At 47.2% G+C, this 15,835-nt stretch overlaps 7 non-coding genes across 7 annotated transcripts; 1 reads left to right on the forward strand and 6 right to left on the reverse strand.

Annotated features, from left to right (window-relative positions):
* The first annotated feature begins 5,871 nt into the window (after positions 1-5,871).
* Positions 5,872-5,944, forward strand: Trnas-gga (transfer RNA serine (anticodon GGA)). The gene has a single exon. It is a non-coding gene; the product is annotated as a tRNA-Ser (tRNA).
* Positions 5,945-6,409: 465 nt separating this feature from the next.
* On the reverse strand, positions 6,410-6,482 carry Trnak-uuu (transfer RNA lysine (anticodon UUU)). The gene has a single exon. It is a non-coding gene; the product is annotated as a tRNA-Lys (tRNA).
* A 197-nt stretch (positions 6,483-6,679) lies between these two features.
* Trnak-uuu (transfer RNA lysine (anticodon UUU)) lies at positions 6,680-6,755 on the reverse strand. Its single transcript has one exon. It is a non-coding gene; the product is annotated as a tRNA-Lys (tRNA).
* A 189-nt stretch (positions 6,756-6,944) lies between these two features.
* On the reverse strand, positions 6,945-7,017 carry Trnak-uuu (transfer RNA lysine (anticodon UUU)). The gene has a single exon. It is a non-coding gene; the product is annotated as a tRNA-Lys (tRNA).
* A 467-nt stretch (positions 7,018-7,484) lies between these two features.
* Trnak-uuu (transfer RNA lysine (anticodon UUU)) lies at positions 7,485-7,557 on the reverse strand. Its single transcript has one exon. It is a non-coding gene; the product is annotated as a tRNA-Lys (tRNA).
* A 732-nt stretch (positions 7,558-8,289) lies between these two features.
* On the reverse strand, positions 8,290-8,362 carry Trnak-uuu (transfer RNA lysine (anticodon UUU)). The gene has a single exon. It is a non-coding gene; the product is annotated as a tRNA-Lys (tRNA).
* A 198-nt stretch (positions 8,363-8,560) lies between these two features.
* Trnat-ugu (transfer RNA threonine (anticodon UGU)) lies at positions 8,561-8,633 on the reverse strand. Its single transcript has one exon. It is a non-coding gene; the product is annotated as a tRNA-Thr (tRNA).
* Positions 8,634-15,835: the final 7,202 nt, after the last annotated feature.

Here is a 15,835-nt window from a genome sequence, read left to right on the forward strand (position 1 = left end):
TGTCACGGAAGAGCCGGTTCTTGCCATCTACGATGCCTCCAAACCTTGTCTGCTGTACTGTGATGCGTCCAGCAAAGGTATCGGCGCCGTTTTGAAGCAGGCTGATGAAGAAGGCCGGGAGCACCCAGTTGCATACCACTCACGCAAGCTGCTCAAGCATGAAGTCAATTACGCCATCACAGAGCTTGAATGCTTGGCAATTATTGACGCTATCAACAAATGGCACTGCTATCTACATGGAAAACCTTTTACGGTGGTCACCGATCACGCTGCGCTACAGTGGCTTAAAAACATCAAGAATCCGCGAGGCCGTCTGTTTCGATGGTCCTTGAAACTCTCCATGTATGATGTAAACATCAAGCACCAAAAGGGCTCTGAAAACATCGAAGCTGATGCACTATCGCGAAACCCGATTATTCAGCTTCTATCATCTAACCAACTGCAAGAGCATTCCAACGACAAACCGCCTTGCAAGCACGTTATTGAGAACGGAATGGTCATAGTGACGCGTAGAGGGATTCGAAAAGTCTACGTTCCTGCTGCTTTGCGACCTTCTCTTCTTCAGAAGGCTCATGACGCTTTTGGTCACGTTGGAGTCAAGAAGACATTGCGACTTTTGTCTCCCCAATATTACTGGCCTGACATCATCACCGACGTCTCAAAATACATTCGCCACTGTGACACTTGTCAGCGCTGCGAGAAGACGAAGACCAAGCGTTTCGGATCTTTGGAGTCCCTACCACCAGCTGAACAACCATTTGATCTTCTGGCCATGGATACCATCGGAGGTTTTGCGAACTACGGTTCTTCAAAAAGGTTCATTCACTTGGCCGTTGATCATGCCACTCGTTATGTTTGGGCTTTTGCGCACCGAAATCAGACGGTGCGGTGCGATAGTGGTGGACGATGAAGGAGAAGTTGTTAATAAAGGTGTTGGTTCGACGGACGCCATGTCTCCTGCGTTACATATATATATATATATACACATATATATATATATATATATATATATATAAAGTTCCTGCTTTTTTGCAGCCGCCCCTTTGCATAGGGGCGATTTCCTGTGCAAGCCGGGTGAACTTCCCGAGCGTTGTAGTCCCACACGCGAGCGCCAGGCCGGGGAGTCGCTTGTACCTATTTTGTCGGTAGGTGCCCGGCGCCACCAAGGAACACGAATTCACATGGTGCCTTCCACAGCCACGATGGACGCTCAACTCGCAACCGCCTGTGGCAGGACATGCCGCCAGACTCTTTCACCCCCGGAAATGGCGCAACGCGGCATGATGGCCGGGGGCCCCGCCAGATGGACAAGGGTCAGGGGCACCTCGATAGGGTAAAGGCAGCTGTCCAGGCGTGGATTCCCCTTTCAAGGGTCTGCACTCGACCAGGGACGCCTGTACCCATGCCTGTACCCATTATATATATATATATATATATATATATATATATATATATATATATATATATAGAGAGAGAGAGAGGGCAGGATGTGGTAGGTAATTGAAACAGATAGAGAATTTGGAAAGAAAGAAAGTGGAGAAATACCCATCTCTTCGAAGGGGACCATGTGTAGGATGGGGAGCGTCATGGGGGTTCCGTTTGCGTTTCATTTATGTTTGTCAGCGAAATTTGGTGGAAATGTCGTGAGCCGCGTAATGCTCATATATCCTACTCATGGTTTCCTTCGGGGAGATGTGTGTAATTTTCCTTATTGTATGCGTATATACGCGAGTGAGACGAGATTGAAGTGGTATCTAAAGGTCTTTATTTAGGTTTGCACGTCTTCCTACTTTGAGTATGACGGCCTTATGGTCGCTGAAGTGCACTGTCAGGGGATCTCGTAGCAGCGGTTGTATGCAGTCGTCGCCGTTGCAGTTGGTAGAGACGAGATCGATACACGTTCCGTGGATTGTAGTCGGGTGTAATTGCTGTTAGTGTTTGAGCTGATGCTCTCACTTATTTGGGTCAGCACACTCACTGACGAGACTGTTGCTTCCATCCTACTTCATCTGAACAATCACGGAGTCAAGCGCAAGCACAACTGGAGTTTTTGTTGTTGTTGTTGTTCCTCTTCTAGGACACGTACCCACGTGGGGGATTGGCCAAAAAACGGTGGCTTGCGGACGCCGGACCACCCCTGACGCTGCGAGACATACCCCCGAGTATAAGACGTGGGGGATTGGCCAAGAAACGGTGGTGTGCAGACGCCGGACCACCGCCGACGCCGCGGACACACGTATCAGTCATGGGTCAATCAAATTATCGATTACAAAAGTGCTCACGACAGTCCCGTGGACCCTGAAATACCTGCGGAAACAGTAGACTCCCACCTGCATCATCTTTGGGAGGCCTATCGCAGCATACAGCGTAGGTGGCGCAAGCAGAAACACAATAAACGCCTTAAAGTAAGGTTAGCCACCCTAGCTACATTGATAGAATCTTATACTTCTGAGCTCGCCCGAGCACAGTGGAGCCAAGTGTGTGAAGAGATGAAAGGAAACCTCAGTATGAGGCGTACTTGGGCCCTCCTTAAACACATGCTAGATCCCAGTCACTCGCGCGCAGCTACTAATAATCGGCTTATGAAAATCATTCAACAATTTCCCGGTGATGATACACAACTCCTCGAACAGCTTCGTACACTTTACATAGCCCAAGGGAACACCATAGAGCTCCCGGCATACGCAGGCAATAGTAATCCGGATTTGGACAGGGAAATCTCAGAAATGGAAGTTAGAGCAGCACTCATGAAGATCCGGCCTGGCTCGGCGCCTGGGCAAAATGGTATCACCAATAAACTCCTCCGAAACTTGGACGACAACTCCATCTCCATCCTTACACAATTTTACAATCACTTTTGGACTACAGGCATTCTTCCCTCTTCATGGAAACACGCTAAAATAACATTGATACCGAAACCTGGAAAACCATTGAAACTGGAATATCTCAGGCCGATATCTCTAACTTCCAGCGTAGGTAACGTTCTTGAACACGTAATTCATACCCGCTTAGTTCAACATCTCACCCAGGCCAATTCACTTCCCCACACAATGCTAGGCTTCAGGCAGGGTCTCTCGACCCAGGATCTCCTCCTCCAACTCCACCATGAGATCATCATCCCTCCATCTAAGGTAGATACTGCTGCTATTCTAGCCTTAGATCTCACCAAAGCCTTCGGTAGAGTCTCACACAAAGCTATCCTCCAAAATCTGGCAATGACTCACCCCGGGCAGCGAGTTTACACTTACATTAAAGAGTTTCTCACTGATCGTACTGCTGTAATACACGTCGGTGACCTAGTATCTGACACTATTCACATGCCTTCAGTTGGTACCCCTCAAGGAGCAGTCCTCTCTCCCCTCCTTTTTAATCTGGCTCTTAATCTCCCTAAACGCTTAGCTCAAATCCCCCACCTTAAACATAGTTTGTATGCCGATGACATCACTCTCTGGTGCGCCGGAGGTAGTGATGCACAAATTGAGGAGGCGCTTCAGGCAGGCACAGACGTAGTAGTCGCGAAGCGGCACTCGCCGGTCTTGAGTGCTCCTCTACTAAGTCGGAGTTCATGACCCTCCCTGCTCCCCGCCGGTCATGCTACACTCCGGACATAGCGATCAAAATTCAGAATAATTCCGTGCGAAGTGTCTCTATACTTAAAGTACTGGGCTTGATCATACAGCGCAACAGAGCCAACACCCGATACATCTCCTAGCTCACATCTCATGTCAATCAAACTATGGGCCTCATCCGTCGCATAACAGCCCGCAACAAGGGAATGACCGAATTTGAGCGTCTCCGACTAATTCATGCCTTCGTGATACGTCGCATCACATACTCTCTCCATACCTAAATCCGACTAAAACAGAACTGCATAATGTAAATTGCCTCATACGAAAAATCTACAAAACGGCGCTTCTAATCCCTCAAAGCACTTCCACTGCCAAACTGGAACGCCTAGGCATGTATAACACAGCTGAAGAGCTCATGGAAGCCCACTCTGTGATTCAACTTTACCGCCTTTCTACCACCCCTGCAGGCAGATCCATCTTAGATTCGCTCGGGCTTCATGCACCGACCTTTACTGACGAGAGAGTACGCATTCCTCCGGACTTACACAATCTCCTACTCGTTCGGCCAATTCCCCGTAATATGCACCCGGAGCACAATGTTAAACGCCGGGAACATCGTGCATGCGTGCTCGCCCGTAAGTACCCTATGGGCCCGACCACCGCATATGTGGACGCCGCCAGTTATCGCCACCACAATGCTTATGCAGTCACCGCACTGTTCGATCCTAAAGCACCCCCTTACCAATCACTAACTATCGTAACGCGCTCCCCTGCCACTGCGGAAGAGGCGGCCATTGCACTTGCGCTCACTCACCGGCCTACACCAACAATTGTTATTTCTGATTCGAAAACGGCCATTCGAAATTTTGCCCGTGGTAACATTTCCCCGCAGGCTCTCAAAATTCTTCTTCGAAATCCTCCCACCTCCCACGCGGAGCTGATTTGGACTCCAGCCCATGCGGGGCTGGAAGGTAACGAAGCGGCTAACCTTGCAGCTCGAGAGCTAACCGTCCGAGCTGGGCCAAGTCGCATTCCTTCCCAATCAGCCCGTGACAGCCTATTAACTTTCCAGGAAATTACCTGCCATTACCGCCTCTCTCGCCGGCGCTACCCTCCACCCCACTGGTCGCTTTCTATCGCAGAGGAACGATACTGGCGCCTTATACAAACCAATACCCTCCCTTGTCGCGCCAGACTACATGCAATTTATCCCTCAATATTTCCTTCCCCCCAATGCCCCGACTGCGGAGCCACCGAAACAGTCTCATATCATTTGGCAATGCCCCCACAACTCATTCGCTCTCATCTCTTCTGAAGAGCACTGGGAGGCGGCGTTACGCAGCTCGGCCCTCAAGTCCAGCAAGGACTTGCTGAACGAGCAGCTCAGGTCACCGGCACCCTCCAAGCGTTCGTCGCCACTCGTCGTTAGCCCAACTAGTGCTCAAATAAAGTCTTTTCTCTCTCCGCATCTAAAAATGCCCGCCGCGTGGAATCCGAACACACGACCTCCAGAATACCGGTCTGGTGCGATAACCACTATGCTACCGGCGGGGCGATTTTCCCCTCCACTTTCTGGGGTATTTATGTCAATATAATGTTTTTTCCTGTGCTTGGGGGTAGTAGCCGGCGCCACTTCGACTTCTCGGGGTGAAGGGGACCTTCTTTTTAACCCCCGGGCCGTGACTCGAGTGTCTACGACGTGTCGAGAGTAGTCGACCAGCTTTGAACCCTGTTAAGCTCCCTATGGCACCAAGACTGCCATAACAGAGGCCCTCGCTATGCATGTAGCGAATCAGAATAGGAAATGAGGGGCTCTTTGTAATAGGACAGAAAATAATGGTTGGCAGTCAAGAAAACCTCGGAAAGCAGAGGGGAGGATGTGGTAGGTCATTGAAACAGATAAAGAACTTGGAAAGAAAGTGGAGAAAAATTCCCGCCAGGTGGGATCTGAACCCACGACCTCCAGAATACCGGTATGGTGCGATAACCACTACGCTAACGGCGGGGTGATTTTCCCCTCCACTTTCTGGGGTATTTATGTCAATGTAATTTTTTTTCTGTGCTTGGGTGTGGTAGCCAGCGTTCAACTCTGGCTTTCAAATGCTGGCTTTCAGCGTTCAACAGGGTTCAACTCTGGTCAACCACTCTCGACACGTCGTAGACGCTCGAGTCACGGCCCGTGGGTTAAAAAGAAGGTCCCCTTCACCCCGAGAAGACGGAATGGCACTGGCTACCACCCCCAAGCACAGGAAAAAAAATCGCGTTGACATAAATACCCCACAAAGTGGATGGGAAAATCGCCCCGCCAGTAGCGTAGTGGTTATCGCACCGGACCGGAATTCTGGAGGTCATGGGTTCGGATCCCACCTGGCGGGCATTTTTTCTCCCCTTTCTGTCTTTCCAAATTCTTTATCTGTTTCGATAAACTACCACAGCCTCCCCTTTGCTTTCCGAGGTTTTCTTGACTGCCAACCATTAGTTCTGTCTTATTACAACGAGCCCCTCATTTCCTATTCTGATTCGCTATATATATATATATATATATATATATATATATATATATATATATATATATATATATATATATATATATATATATATATATATATATATATATATATATATATATATATATATATATATATATATATACAAGATCCTGTACAATGTCCTTCCATATACCGATGTTGGTGTACTACGCAACAAAGAGGACCAGCTCTTCGTTTATAATCAGTCTATCCACCGCAGAATGAGGTACAGGGAGCACGTTCTAGACATGAGTAGCAGAGGTGTCTTTGGAACCTTATAAACAAAGAACACGCCGACAAAAAAGGTGGGATCACCCGAACAGCGACTTGAACCCTGGACCGTTAGGTTAAAAGCCTAACGCTCTACCGACTGAGCTATCCGGGCCCGTTGAAGAACCCGTACAATGTCCTTCCGTATCCTGAGGGTGGACTAATACGCAATAGAGAGGACCATCGTTCCATATATAATCATTCTATCGACGGCAGAATGACATACAGAGAGCACGCTCTAGACATGAGTACCAGAGATGTCTCTCGAACCTTATAAACCAAGAACAAAAGCACGGATAAAAAAGATGTGATCGCCCGAACAGGGATTTGAACCCTGGACCATTAGCTTAAAAGCCTAACGCTCTATTCACTGAGCTATCCGAAGGGTTCAAGATCCTGTACAATCTCCTTCCATATACCGATGTTGGTGTACTACGCAATAAAGAGGACCATCGCTCCGTTTATAATCAGTCTATCGACCACAGAATGAGGTACAGGGAGCACGTTCTAGACATGAGTACCAGAGGTGTCTCTCGAACCTTATAAACAAAGAACACGCCGACAAAAAAGATGGGATCGCCCGAACAGGGACTTGAACCCTGGACCGTTAGGGTAAAAGACTAACGCTCTACCGACTGAGCTATCCGGGCCCGTTGAAGAGCTCGTACAATGTCCTTCCGTATCCTGAGGTTGGACTAATACGCAATAGAGAAGACCATCGTTCCATATCTAACCATTCTATCGACGGCAGAATGACATACAGAGAGCACGCTCTAGACATGAGTACCAGAGATGTCTCTCGAACCTTATAAACCAAGTACCAAAGCGCGGAGAAAAAAGATGTGATCGCCCGAACAGGGACTCGAACCCTGGATCGTTGGGTTAAAAGTCTAAAGCTCTATTGACTGAGCTATCAGAAGGGTTCAAGATCCTGTAGAATATCCTTCCATAAACCGATGTTGGTGTACTACGCAATAAAGAGGACCATAGCTCCGTTTATAATCAGCCTATCGACCGCAGAATTAGGTACAGGGAGCACGTTCTAGACATGAGTACCAGAGGTGTCTCTCGAACCTTATAAACAAAGAAGAAACGTGCCGAGAAAAAAAGATGTGCTCGCCCAAACAGGGAATTGAACCCTGGAGCGTTAGGTTAAAAGCCTAACGCTCTACGGACTGAGCTATCCGGGCCCGTTGAAGAGCCCGTACAATTTCCTTCCGTATCCTGAGGTTGGACTAATACGCAATAGAGAGGACCATCGTTCCATATATAATCATTCTATCGACGGCAGAATGACATACAGAGAGCACGCTCTAGACATGAGTACTAGAGACGTCTCTCGAACCTTATAAACCAAGAAAAAAATCGCGGAGAAAAAAGATGTGATCGCCTAAACAGGGACTTGAACCCTGGATTGTTAGGTTAAAAGCCTAACGCTCTATTGACTGAGCTATTCGAAGGGTTCAAGATCCTGTAGAATGTCCTTCCATATACCGATGTTGGTGTACTACGCAATAAAGAGGACCATCGCTCCGTTTATAATCAGTCTATCGACCGCAGAATGAGGTACAGGGAGCACGTTTCAGACATGAGTACCAGAGGTGTCTCTCGAACCTTATAAACAAAGAACACGCTGACAAAAAAGATGGGATCGCCAGAACAGGGACTTGAACCCTGGAACGTTAGGTTAAAGCCTAACGCTCTACCGACTGAGCTGTCCGGGCCCGTTGAAGAGCCCGTACAATGTCCTTCCGTATCCTGAGGTTGGACGAATACGCAATAGAGAGGACCATCGTTCCATATATAATCATTCTATCAACGGCAGAATGAGGTAAAAGGATTACGCTCTAGACATGAGTACCAGAGATGTCTCTCAAACCTTATAAACGAACAACAAACGCGCTGACAAAAAAATACGGGCTCGCCCGAACAGGGACTTGAACCCTGGACCGTTAGGTTAAAAGCCTAATGCTCTACCGACTGAGCTATCCGGGCCCGTTGAAGAGACCGTACAATGTACTTCCGTATCCTGAGGTTGGACTAATACGCAATAGAGAGCACCAACGTTGTATTCATAATCAGTCTATCGACGGCAGAATAAGGTACAAGGAGAACGCATTAGCGATGAGTACCAGAGGTGTCTCTCGAACCTTACAAACCAAGAAAAAACGCGCGCAGAAAAAAAGATGTGCTCGCCCGAACAGGGACTTGAACCCTGGACCGTTAGGTTACAAGCTTAACGCTCTACCGACTGAGCTATCCGGGCCCGTTGAAAAGACCGTACAATGTCCTTCCGTATCCTGAGGTTGGACTTATACGGAATAGAGAGGACCATCGTTCTATTTATAATCGGTATATCGACGGCAGATTAAGGTACAAGGAGAACGCATTAGCGATGATTACCAGAGGTGTCTCTCGAACCTTACAAACCAAGAAAAAACGCGCGCAGAAAAAAAGATGTGCTCGCCCGAGCAAAGACTTGAACCCTAGACCGCTATGTTAAAAGCCTATCCGTATACCGGCTGAGCTATCCGGGGCCATTAAATTCCGCAAAAATGTCCTTCCGTATCATGAGGTTGAACTACTGCACAATACGAAGGACCATCTGGGACGCCTCGCTGAACTAAAGGACGCAAACCTTATATCAGGACTCATCGACGGCCTTCCTGCTGAAATGGAAATGGCTCTTGCCGGGCTTACTCCACCCACCCCAGCAGCGTGGCTTTCAGCTGCGCTTAGAGTAGAGGCTGCTATGAACCGAGCTAAGTCGCACTGTGTTCCACCAGGTCGACACGCACAGATCAATGCACCGAGCGGCAATTCCCATCAGCGTCCGCCTAATACGCCGGGCCGAGCACCCATGTCCGAATGCAGGCATTGCGCCATGGCCGGCTTGCCACGACAGATGCACTGGCACAATGAATGCCCACAACGCGCAAGCATTTCCGCCCTCGCTACCAACCAGGGAAACGAGGAGGGCGACCCAAAGCTATGTTAATTCACTTTGATGCACTCATTAACGGGCACCCAGTCAGCGCTACTCTTGATACCGGAGCCACAATTACCTGTATCAGCGAAGCAGTGCTGACAGCCCTTCGCCTACAAATAATGAGAGATTCATGCATCACTGTAGATCAAGTAACATCATCTACCAAAACTTTGGGTCGCGTCAATATAAAAGTACGAATGGGAAAAATCTCCAAGGAAATAGAAGCGCACGTTCTGCAAGGAATGAAGAGCAATCTACTTCTTGGCTTGGACAGCGCCAGCCTCTTCAACTTGTTTCTAGACCTCGACACCCTGACCCTACGCCAAGGAAATGATGTCCTACACTCCCAACGCCCACAAGTCCGTTACGCGGCTGACAAAAACGCTTGTGTACAGGAACCTCAAGCTTCCGATTTGGGCCACCTAAATGAAACTCAGAGGTGTGCACTTAAGCAACTTCTCCACAAGTATGAGAACATTTTTTCCAAATCACAAACTGACATTGGGTGTATCAGTAGCGAGATGCATCGCATTCCCGTCACAAACAACGTCCCCATCCGCAGGGATCCCTATCGATGCTCAGAAGCCGATAGCGTCGAAATGGACAGACAAGTCAGCGACCTTCTCACGCAAGGCGTAATACGGCTGTCTACGTCTCCGTACGCTGCCCCGGCACTTCTGGCAGAGAAAAAGGGAGAAGGGCGCACACGTTTCTGCATAGATTACCGCAAGCTGAACGCAGTGACGGTGCCCGACTACCAACCCATCCCTCGCATTGATGACGTTCTAGACTCTCTCGGGAAATCGACGCACTTTTCCACATTAGACATCACATCGGGTTACTGGCACGTCAAGATGCACCCGGAAGACATTCCGAAAACAGCCTTTGTGACACGTACCGGTCACTACGAATGGCTTGTTATGCCTTTCGGTCTCCGGAACGCCCCAGCCACTTTTGAGCGGGCTGTCAAGTCCATCCTAGCAAAACACCGCTTAGCGCACGTCACGAACTACTTCGATGATATTGTGGTGTATTCTGATACGTTTTCTGACCATCTGAAGCATCTCGACGCCGTTCTAAACGCTTTTAAAAGCGAATGCGTCAGGCTCAAAATGAAGAAATGTCAATTCGCACAAACATCCATTGAGTACCTGGGACACAGGGTTTCAAATGGCGTAGTCACTCCGAAACGAAGCAACGTGGAGGAGATTTTGCGTTCTCCCACACCATCGCGCCCGAAAGAGCTGCAGCGGTTTCTCGGTACCGTGAACGTTTACCGTCGGTACATCGCTCACTTCAGTGAAATTGCCCATCCACTGACGTGCCTCCTCAGCAAAGATGCTACGTGGAACTGGGACTCTGACTGCCAACTGGCTTTCACAAAGCTGAAGAAATGTGTCACGGAAGAGCCGGTTCTTGCCATCTACGATGCCTCCAAACCTTGTCTGCTGTACTGTGATGCGTCCAGCAAAGGTATCGGCGCCGTTTTGAAGCAGGCTGATGAAGAAGGCCGGGAGCACCCAGTTGCATACCACTCACGCAAGCTGCTCAAGCATGAAGTCAATTACGCCATCACAGAGCTTGAATGCTTGGCAATTATTGACGCTATCGACAAAGGGCACTGCTATCTACATGGAAAACCTTTTACGGTGGTCACCGATCACGCTGCGCTACAGTGGCTTAAAAACATCAAGAATCCGCGAGGCCGTCTGTTTCGATGGTCCTTGAAACTCTCCATGTATGATGTAAACATCAAGCACCAAAAGGGCTCTGAAAACATCGAAGCTGATGCACTATCGCGAAACCCGATTATTCAGCTTCTATCATCTAACCAACTGCAAGAGCATTCCAACGACAAACCGCCTTGCAAGCACGTCATTGAGAACGGAATGGTCATAGTGACGCGTAGAGGGATTGGAAAAGTCTACGTTCCTGCTGCTTTGCGACCTTCTCTTCTTCAGAAGGCTCATGACGCTTTTGGTCACGTTGGAGTCAAGAAGACATTGCGACTTTTGTCTCCCCAATATTACTGGCCTGACATCATCACCGACGTCTCAAAATACATTCGCCACTGTGACACTTGTCAGCGCTGCGAGAAGACGAAGACCAAGCGTTTCGGATCTTTGGAGTCCCTACCACCAGCTGAACAACCATTTGATCTTCTGGCCATGGATACCATCGGAGGTTTTGCGAACTACGGTTCTCCAAAAAGGTTCATTCACTTGGCCGTTGATCATGCCACTCGTTATGTTTGGGCTTTTGCGCACCGAAAGGAGACGGTGCGGTGCGATAGTGGTGGACGATGAAGAAGAAGTTGTTAATAAAGGTGTTGGTTCGACGGACGCCATGTCTCCTGCGTTACATATATATGTATATACATATGTATATATATATATATATATATATATATATATATATATAGAAATAAGGGTTGGCAGTCAAGAACACCTCGGAAAGCAAAGGGGAGGTTGTGTTAGCTCATTGAAACAGATAAAGAATTTGGAAAGAAAGAAAGAAAGCGAAGAAAAAATGCCCGATAGGGATCCCTGCGGATGGGGACGTTGTTTGTGACGGGAATGCGATGCATCTCGCTACTGATACACCCAATGTCAGTTTGTGATTTGGAAAAAATGTTCTCATACTTGTGGAGAAGTTGCTTAAGTGCACACCTCTGAGTTTCATTTAGGTGGCCCAAATCGGAAGCTTGAGGTTCCTGTACACAAGCGTTTTTGTCAGCCGCGTAACGGACTTGTGGGCGTTGGGAGTGTAGGACATCATTTCCTTGGCGTAGGGTCAGGGTGTCGAGGTCTAGAAACAAGTTGAAGAGGCTGGCGCTGTCCAAGCCAAGAAGTAGATTGCTCTTCATTCCTTGCAGAACGTGCGCTTCTATTTCCTTGGAGATTTTTCCCATTCGTACTTTTATATTGACGCGACCCAAAGTTTTGGTAGATGATGTTACTTGATCTACAGTGATGCATGAATCTCTCATTATTTGTAGGCGAAGGGCTGTCAGCACTGCTTCGCTGATACAGGTAATTGTGGCTCCGGTATCAAGAGTAGCGCTGACTGGGTGCCCGTTAATGAGTGCATCAAAGTGAATTAACATAGCTTTGGGTCGCCCTCCTCGTTTCCCTGGTTGGTAGCGAGGGCGGAAATGCTTGCGCGTTGTGGGCATTCATTGTGCCAGTGCATCTGTCGTGGCAAGCCGGCCATGGCGCAATGCCTGCATTCGGACATGGGTGCTCGGCCCGGCGTATTAGGCGGACGCTGATGGGAATTGCCGCTCGGTGCATTGATCTGTGCGTGTCGACCTGGTGGAACACAGTGCGACTTAGCTCGGTTCATAGCAGCCTCTACTCTAAGCGCAGCTGAAAGCCACACTGCTGGGGTGGGTGGAGTAAGCCCGGCAAGAGCCATTTCCATTTCAGCAGGAAGGCCGTCGATGAGTCCTGATATAAGGTTTGCGTCCTTTAGTTCAGCGAGGCGTCCCAGATGGTCCTTCGCTTTCTTTCTTTCTTTCCAAATTCTTTATCTGTTTCAATGAGCTAACACAACCTCCCCTTTGCTTTCCGAGGTGTTCTTGACTGCCAACCCTTATTTCTGTGTTATTTCTACGAGTCCCTCATTTTCCTATATATATATATATATATATATATATATATATATATATATATATATATATATATATATATATATATATATATATATATATCTAGCGAATCAGAATAGGAAATGAGGGACTCGTAGAAATAACACAGAAATAAGGGTTGGCAGTCAAGAACACCTCGGAAAGCAAAGGGGAGGTTGTGTTAGCTCATTGAAACAGATAAAGAATTTGGAAAGAAAGAAAGAAAGCGAAGAAAAAATGCCCGCCAGGTGGGATCCGAACCCACGACCTTCGCTTTCTTTCTTTCTTTCCAAATTCTTTATCTGTTTCAATGAGCTAACACAACCTCCCCTTTGCTTTCCGAGGTGTTCTTGACTGCCAACCCTTATTTCTGTGTTATATATATATCTATATATATATATATATATATATATATATATATATATATATATATATATATATATATATATATATATATATATATATATATATATATATAGATATATATATATACATATATATATATATCTCTACCTATAAAGAGAAGTGCCCGACTGACTGACTGACTGACTCATCAACGCCCAGCCTAAACTGTTAGACCTAGAGACTTGAAATTTCACGAGTTTATTTGCGTCATTGAGTAGGTGCTCACTAAGGCGGGTTTTTCAGAAATTGCCCTCCTAGCCGAAGAAAAGGGCAAAATTGTGGTTTCGCAAATTCGTGATTTCCTCGGTCACCCACCCACATATCGAAGCGCTTTTTGCTGATATAAGTAGCCCTTAAGAATACCTAAAAAGTAGTTTTTGGAATTCGCCCTAACCTACACCAGCGAGGTGATACCGCATTCCGGAACTAGAACAGTGTTCCTAAAGATTCTCGAATAAATCTTTCACCGATTCAGTAATCCAACTGATTTTTGCTGGATATGTTACTCATACAAATGCACAGAACCATTTCTAAGGATTTCGCTCTGCGACGCCGCTAAAGGGGTCAATTTGTTTTTTACAAATGACACGGCTGATGAGCCAAAAAGGCCTGACAAGTTATGTACACGTCTAGCGAAACTGCTTTTTCAAACGGCTACAGATTGCAAGGGCACATTCTGATTACGGTGTTGGAGGTCAATATTTCTTAAAATTTTAAAAATTCCACCCTGGAGACAGTGAAAAGCGGTAAAATAGTTTTTCACATATTAATTTTTTTACCGCCCGCCATCTCAGATATCGAACTGGTTTTTGTTGAGATAGAAAACTTACTGACGTATCGCAACACTGTTATACAACGTTTTTAAATGACACCCTCCCAATAGCGGCAAGCAGGATTTCTGGAAAGGACTGTGTTGTTACATATTCGCAAATAACTACGCAGCCAGTTGATATCTATGATTCGTTTTTTCTTGAAAATGCTGCCCATTTAATTGCCCAAAAACCAATTTCAGGATTTTGCCTTAACATGCGGACAAGAAGGACAGCGAGATTTTTCAATTTGCATGCCTTTGCACGTAAAATACACTTGAATTTTCCCGCGTTCGCATAGCGCTCGCCATCTGTACGCATCTTCGGCAACTACGCGCCTCCAGTAGGAGCCGGTGTCATATATCATAAATGTAAAAGAGAAGAGGTGACCGCTAAGAAGCGCTAAGGCTCATTGGTACATTGTCTGCTCCTGTCCCTTCCGGTTTTAGAGATTTTCTGGCCTCCTGTACGCAGGTGGCTTTTACGCGCGTGTACGCGTTTTTTACACGCTTCCCGTTCTCTTAAAAACACTGCGCATACATTTCTCAAGAACCAATTTGGGCGTTTTGCCTTAACACTCATATTACCAGACCAGCAGTCTTTTTTATATACTACCGCTCCGTAAGTCGCATTCAGTTGAATTTTCGCGCGTTAGAAACCCGCGCGCCATCTCTTAAATCTTTCTTCAACGACATGCCTACCGTAGGCACCCATGTTATTTATTGCCGCGCACAATCTGTTTAAGCTTTCAGCAACCACTCGCCTCCTTTAGGAATCCATATTATTTTAATCAAACAACGCAGATCCATGCTTTTCTATCGCACCTACAATTGAAACTCATGGCCGCCGCACGACGCTACTGTGCCTTACGCGCACCACGATGAGCGAATGGTGGAAGAAACGCATGTAACAAGTTCTCGCTCGCCATGTGCGTCTGCGTTTTTTCGTTCAGTGGCTGTCGTTGAATGGTGTCTGTTTAATTCACTCGTGTCATCGCCGCCCACTGAGTGCTGCAAACGTGCTTTCCAACTGTGCCTTCTTCGCGGCTTCTGCACTTTCAAAGAAAATCTACGGTTCCACGTGTTTCAGCTGTGTGTGGACGCCACGCGGTGTCTAGGAGACGTTGTGGTCCGCAGCTTTCGTCTTGGAAGGTGCCATTCATGGACCCACGGTGCCCACATGTCCCAAAGAAGCCGGGATCGGTGACATCTACGTGGTAATGGCTGTGTGATCTACTTGTCCTCGCATGCCAGAGATGAACTGATTCTTAAGCAGTGTTACTTTTCAAATTTTCCACCATATTTTACTGCAGCCGTGCTCGATCCTTTCTCACGTGCATTCTGTTTCTTGCCGTTATGCGCCATTTTGCATCTTCCGTCTGACGCGCGCCCTGGCATGGCAAAAATGTATCCGTGGTAGCAAGCAACCTGTTTTTTTTTTTTTCATTTCTATCTAACCGTGCCCCTTAAACGTTTCGGTTATTTTGTTTTTTGATTCTTTGGGTTTTATTTTTGCTTCTTAGTGTGGAAAATGGCTCATGCTCACCACTTCCATTGATAATTTTGCACGTCTGCAGTGGTTTTATAATTTTTCCGGATTTCACGTGCTGCAACATTTTCATTTCACCTTGCATTTCA

Source organism: Haemaphysalis longicornis, unplaced genomic scaffold (genome assembly GCF_048455015.1).
Source record: "Haemaphysalis longicornis isolate Haplotype H1 unplaced genomic scaffold, Haemaphysalis longicornis Haplotype H1 scaffold_4, whole genome shotgun sequence".
In the NCBI taxonomy this organism is placed as follows: Eukaryota; Metazoa; Arthropoda; class Arachnida; order Ixodida; family Ixodidae; genus Haemaphysalis; species Haemaphysalis longicornis.